Source organism: Carlito syrichta, unplaced genomic scaffold (genome assembly GCF_000164805.1).
Source record: "Carlito syrichta isolate Samal-C Ts95f unplaced genomic scaffold, Tarsius_syrichta-2.0.1 Scaffold314765, whole genome shotgun sequence".
Taxonomy (NCBI): domain Eukaryota; kingdom Metazoa; phylum Chordata; class Mammalia; order Primates; family Tarsiidae; genus Carlito; species Carlito syrichta.
In genome coordinates this window covers 79472-86438 of record NW_007258861.1, presented here as the reverse complement: position 1 = coordinate 86438, position 6967 = coordinate 79472, and the positions used below count along the sequence as shown (strand labels likewise).

Sequence of the window (6967 nt, the reverse complement as noted above, 5' to 3'; positions counted from 1 at the left end):
GTTGCCCAGGCAGGTCTCGAACCCGCGGGTTCAGGCAATCCACTCACCTCCGCCTCCCAAAGCGTGGGATTACAGGCTGAGCCACCGAACCCGGCTAGAATACTTTTAATGCAAAGGATTAGGTCATGTGTGTGTAGAAATGTTCCTAATTGTCAAATATTAGATCTGAATATATGAATGTAGTTTCAATTTTAAATTTGTCTCAGTCTCTAAGATATGCAATTATTAAGAGTGTGGGCTTTGGATCTAAACTCCCTGGATTCAACCCCCAGCCTCACTTAGTAGATGTGTGGTAGTGAGCAGGTGACTCTCTGTCCCTTTGTAACATTAGAGAAGATAATAACATCTATCTATCTATCTATCTATCTAATCTCTCATCTATCTTCTTTAGAGCATACTTGGCCCATAGTAAGTGCTTTGTAGGTGTTCGTTGCTATTATTATCATTTAAAACTTAAGTGACAGAGTATCCTCAAACAAATTCTTTGAGTTCTCAGCATCTTTCAGATTGGGACCTTGATTTTCCATCGAATCCACATCCGTAAGAATTCCTATCATCCTTTCACACATCTACAAGTCTCAATTCACATTAATCAGACAAAAGGGACCAGCAAGGCAAGAGTTGATCCAAGAATTACAATTTAGATGGTGAATTCAAGGCAGCAGTCAGAAAAGACAGGAAGGTTTTAGAGATCAGAGGGCTCTGCAGTGTTTGGAAAATCTGCTATATAGAGTCTGTCCAGATTACAGTTCTTCTAAATTAATTTCCAGACTACTTACTGATAATTGGAACTGTGTTCAAGGGCGTAGAAATTCCTTCAGAAATTTCATTGCCTCTCAATTCTCTTGCTAGTTGTAAGGGCTCAAACATATGTCAGAAAAACCATCAAAGAAGCAGTAGGGCAGAACAACGATTGAGCTGAGATTCCAGAATCGGGTTCCTAAATATCTCACTTTGCAGCCTCTCTCAGATGATCACAATGAACACACTTCTCTCTTTGGAGTGAATTTGGCTTTTGAAAAGACTTTTCACATTTGTGTGACCTTAACCCAATAGCATGCTGAGTTTACTTTTCACAGAATCCTTAATGGACAGTTAACACATTTATAATGCTAATAATTTAATTCATCATATTTTCTGAAGATTTAAAAATGCTACTAATAGCTAATAGTCAAGTGATTATCAATGAAAGAGATCGTGTGTTTTTAAAGCTTCATTTTAGTAATATAGCCAATTTAAGACATAATATAGAATAAGAGACCAGTTTGTAGTACGTCAATTGATGAAACACTGCAACGATTAAACTATTTAACTGATAAATCAAAAGCATAAAATTATCTGATACAGTTAACAAAATTTGATGAAAATCCTGAATTTTTGTATGTTTTCTTAAATTTCAGTTTTGAATTGAATTAAAGAAACCTTGAAAATTAAAAACAAGAATAGCATAAGTTTTAAACATTTTTGCAAAAATAACCTGTAACTTCAATTTTGCCGTATTCTACTGAAGAACATAAATGGCAGTCGGGAACATGTAAAAACAAAAAAGTAGACATTTTGAAAAGTATAAGACTAAAAGGAAATGAATGATCAAACTATCAAGTCATGAAAAGACATGGAAAAAGCTTAAATGCTTATTACTAGGTGAAATAAATCAATCTGAAAAGGCTACCTGCTATATCATACCAAATATATGACATTCTGGAAAAGGCAAAAACTATGGAGACAGTAAAAAAAGATCAGTAATTGCCAGAGGTTAGGGGAGGGAAGAACAGAAGAGTGAATAGACAGAGCACAGAGGGTTTTTGAAACAGTGAAACTATTCTGTACTGTAGTATAATGATCGATATATGTCATTATGCATTTGTCCAAATCCACAGAATGTACAACGGTAAGTGTGAACCCTGATGAAAACGATGAATTTGGTGTGACAATGATGTGCCAATGTGGACTCACCAATTGCAACAAGTTTGCCACTCTGATGGGGGTTGTTTATAACCGGAGAGGCTGTGCCTATGTGGGGGGCGGGGAGGCAGGGACCATACGGGAAATCTCTCTACCTTCTGCTCAGTATTGCTGTGAGCCTAAAACTGCTCTAAAAAATAAAGTCTATTTTTCTAAAAGCACAAAAAAGAGATTAGGTTGAATTTGAGGAAAAACAGATATAAGAGGCACAGGAAGAAAAACAAAAAGTCAAAGAACTTCTTGGCCGTCTATATGCATAGGTTTGTAGCTCTAGGGAGCTCTATAAAGTGAGATTATTGTGGGTGTGAAGGCAAAGAGTAAAAGATGAATGATTGCACTTACTTTCTCACTCCCGTTCTATCTGCCCTTTAGCTGATATCCTGCTTTGGAAGGAGTTTAATCAGGCTTTAGAGGCTGCTTCCGATACCCAAAGTGCTAATGAGTTAGGAGAGATCCCAAAGCCATGTTTTCCCCCATTCAAACTCAAAATATCCACTTCCTACATAGAACATGTGCTTGTGGACAGAATAATGGAGGAAAAAGAGAAGGGAGGCTGTACTCTTTATGAAGATTTTCTGGCATTCACTGACACCTGCGTTTGGGGTCATTTTCGAAGGGTGTTTCAAAGCTGAGGTTGAGGGTGAATTTGAGAGAGACATTTTATCCTCTCTCCTTGGAGATGTTTCATTACATGTGCCCCTGAGGGCCTTTTTGAAAGAGAAAGGGATGCATCACCCAAATTTCACAGCTTTGTAGTTAATTATTCTCTGGAGCTGCCTAGAACACAAACTATAAATACTCCAAAGATAAGGTTTATTAAACTCCATCCCAATGGCCAAGTCCTCTGATTTCCCAAGGTTGATCAAAATATCTTCTGTTAGTACATGATGAATACACTCAGGATAGCAGTGGAGTGTAAGAACAGAGTGAACACCCACGGTAGAATGAACACCCACTCCACAGAAGAAAAATTGCCTAAATATAAATATATTTATTAATCCTCTTCCATTACTTCATAGACTCTATTTGGCCTGAAGCATGTTTAAAGGATGGGATCTCAACCTTACAGAGCTCCTACTATGTGCTAAGTACTGTGCTATGTGTTTTGTGTGTGTTAATTCACTAAATTTCCCAAAATCCCCCTTACAGAGGAAGAAACTGAAATTCAGAGAAACTGAATTAATTGCCCTAAATTTTACAGTTGGTAAGGAATTGATCCAATATTTGAACTCATGACAACGTAATACAAAACCCTGCATATGAATATATTAATGGCACATACACTTATTTTGGAACTCAATTGCACATATGTGTGTTGACATGGTCAATTGTACTCCTCAATTCATAAATCCATTCCATTTTCCACAGAAACCTACTATCCTTCCTATAGGAGTGAGACATTCGATGCAGGGCCTTTTCCTCTTAAAATATTTTTTAAAACATTCTAATATGGCATTATGTAGCATAAAGATGTAGGATTTTTATTCTATGGAGGGCCACATCCCAATAGAAAATAATAGTGGGCCACACATTCAACAAAAAGCAAGCGATTAATGTATGTGCCTGGGAATGGAGCTAAAAATAAATAAAAGCTTTTGATTCACTCATTTTTTAAACTGAGACTATTGAGCTTTGATCTTTAAAAAATAACTGCAAGAAACGGTGGATGATTGATCTCAACTCTATGGCCAATTAAGAGAGAAAAAGTTACTCAACCAGGCAAAGAAAAAACTGGAGGGAGAGACATCTAGGATAGGTTGAAGAGTAGGATTTGAAGGAAAGATATGAATAAAGGAGAATCATTCATTCATTCCATAAGTATCTATTTGTTTATTGGGAGTTAGCTATCTTCATTTATTTATTTAAATTGACAAATTGTATATATTTATGGCATACAATATTAAGTTTTGATATATTTATACGTAGTGAAAGAATTAAATCAAGTTAAATCACATATCCATCACCTCAGCCATTTCTTAATTTTTCTCATGAAGATATATAAAATCTACTCTTTTAGCGATTTTCAAGTATATTGCACAATATCAATTATAGTCATCTGATGCACAATAGAGCTCCAAAACTTATTTCTCCTGTCTAACTGAAACTTTGTACCTTTTAACCATCATCTCCCTAGTCCACCCATCCTCACTCCTGGTAATCACCTTTCTACTCTCTGCTTTTATGAGTTTAATTGTTTTAGAGTCTACAAATAAACGAGATCATCCAGTATTTGTCTTTCTGTACCAGGCTTTTTTCACTTAGCATAATGTCCTTCAGGTTTATTCATGTTGTTGCAAATGACAGGCTTTTCTTCTCTGTAAAGACTGAATAGTTTTCCATTGTGTGTTTAGACAATATTTCCTTCACGCATTCACCCATTTGTGGACCCATAAGTTGATTCCAACTCTTGGCTATCATGAACAATGCTGCAATTAACATAGGAGTGCAGCTATCTCTTCAACAGACTTATTTCATTATCTTTGGATATATATCCAGTAGTGGGGTTGCTGAATCACATGTTAATTCTATTTTTAATTTTTTGAGGAATCTTCATACTGTTTTCCATAACAACCGGATTGGCTATATACTATTTTTTTTTTATTTTTAAAGATTTTAATTTTTCACAGACTGAGCCACCGAGTCCGGTCAAGAAACAATACTTTTAAGACTTAAAAATATTTTAACATTAAAAGAAATTAAATCATCCAAGTACAGCCTGCAGGCCAGCAGCCTGATTTTGTAAATAAAGGCATCAGGTGTGAGGCAAGAAGGTTCAGGTCGTGTAAACAGAGTTTCATATTTGATTTAAAATCGTGATGTTTTGTGAACCATGGATTTTTATTGCATTCATTTTGATTTTTAAAAAAATATTGCATTAAAATATGATGTATCTTGGTGACTAGCTTTTGGGTGTCTTTTAAAAAATTCTGCACCCGAGGTGTTACCCTAGTTCCAAACCTGACTTTAAGAGGAAACGAAGGCACAGAGAGGGGAAGTGACTTGCTCAGGTTACGCAGCAGAAACAGTGGAGGAGCTGGGCTTTGAACCTGGACAGAATTGCTCCACCTGCTGGGCTTATCAGCCATGTAAGGCCCTGTCTGAGCTCCCTGCTTCAGGATGATGGGGGCGGGGGCGGGGTGGTGGTGGGGGGGGAGGAAGTCCAGCTATTGGGTAGGCCAGTCAAGAAATTTATTACAAAACCTGGGGAATGAAGGCGGGTAGGGAGAACTGAGTTGATTGAATCTGGGGTGTATCTAGGGTCCCTTCCCCTGAGGAGACAGCAGCAGTCATGGTGCCCGGAGTTCCTCGGGGGCAAAGACCTCCCGCTCTATGGTGATGCCACCAGTGATGAGGTCGTGGGGTTGACGTGGAAGGTGGGATTCCAAACCCCAATCCCGGGCGCGGCAATCCTGACCCCCTAGACGTCGGTCAGCTCCTGGCTGGGGCGCTTCTCCACGCCAATCTCCTGGCCCTCTCCAGGTAGAGGTCACAAGACATGCTGGGGACGGACACGTCGAAGGGGATGCCGTGGTGCTTGGCAGCGATGGCCAGCCGACAGGTGCCCACCTTGTGGACTGTGTCGCCCTTGGCAACCACGCGGTCGGCTCCCACCACCACCACGGCTGACACGCCCCTGGGGGCCATGGCGGCGGCCACCGAGCTATAGACAATGAGAGGGTCGGGGATGCGCTCTACACCAGCTGGAAGTTGTTCCAGCCGGGCGCCCTGGTGCCAGGGCCGAGGGTCGGTGCAGAAGGCGAGCTCCAGGGGGCCCAGGCCGTGCAGGGCGCCGATCACCCCTAGGGCTGTGCCTTAGCCAGGAGTGGCCAGCGCACCGGGGTCACAGTGCGTCAGATCGGTCACCTTGCCCCCCCTGGAAGCTGCCCGCTCCAGGAGGTGACGGGCTTTGGGGGTAATATCTAGGAAATCTTAGGCAGGCCCAAAGTCATATCAATTTTCTCCCACGTTTTTCTCTAGAAATTGTATAATTTACAATTTACATTTAGTTGTACAATCCATTTTGACTTAGTTTTTTGCATATGGTAGGGATTGTGGATATCTAATTGTTCCAGCACTATTTATTAAAAAGAATATTAGGCCGGGCGGGGTGGCTCAAGCCTGTAATCCCAGCACTTTGGAAGGCTGAGGCAAGAGGATTGCTTGAGTTCAGGGGTTTGAGACCAGCCTGGGGCACTTGGTAAGACCTCGTCTCTACAATAAATTTAAAAAATTAGCCTGGCGTGGTGGCGCGCACCTGTAGTTCTAGCCACTTGGAAGGTTGAAGAGGAAGGATCACCTGAGCCCAGAAAGTCGAAGCTGCAGTGGCCGTGAGCATGCCATTGCACTCCAGCCTGGGTGGCAGAGTGAGACTCCAACTAAAAAAAAAAATATATATATATATATTTTTTCTCAATTCAGTCATTTTTTGCATCTTTGATGAAAATCAATTGATCATAATAGATATGTGGGTCTATTTCTGTTCTTCAAAACAGAGCTGTCTATTCTGCTTCATTGATTTATATATTCTTTTCTTTCTCCAATATCATAATGTCTTGATTATAGCTGTAGAATAAGTCTTAAAACACACAATGTGAGTTTTTCAACTTTTTCATTCTATATTAAAATTATTTTGGCTTTTCTAGTTCCTTTAATCTTTCTACAAAAATTTTAGAATCCGTTTGAAAATGCCTGCTGAAATTTGATTAAAAATGCACTGACTCAGCCGGGCTCGGTGGCTCAGCCTGTAATCCCACGCCTTTGGGAGGCTGAGGTGAGTGGATTGCCTGAGCCCGCGGGTTCGAGACCCGCCTGGGGCAGCGAGACCTCATCTCTACAATAAATCAAAAATTAGCCGGGCGTGGTAGCGCATGCCTGTAATTCCGGCTACTCGGAAGGCTGAGGAGGAAGGATCTCCAGAGTCCAGCAGGTCGAGGCTGCGGTGGCCGGAAGCGGCCACTGCACTCCAGTCTGGGTGACAGAGTGAGACTCCAACTCAAATAAA

General features: G+C 40.5%; 1 pseudogene; it reads right to left on the bottom strand.

Moving 5' to 3' along the window:
- Nucleotides 1-5157: 5157 nt before the first annotated feature.
- LOC103274399 overlaps nucleotides 5158-6967 on the bottom strand; it is a 4251-nt pseudogene continuing 2441 nt past the window's right edge.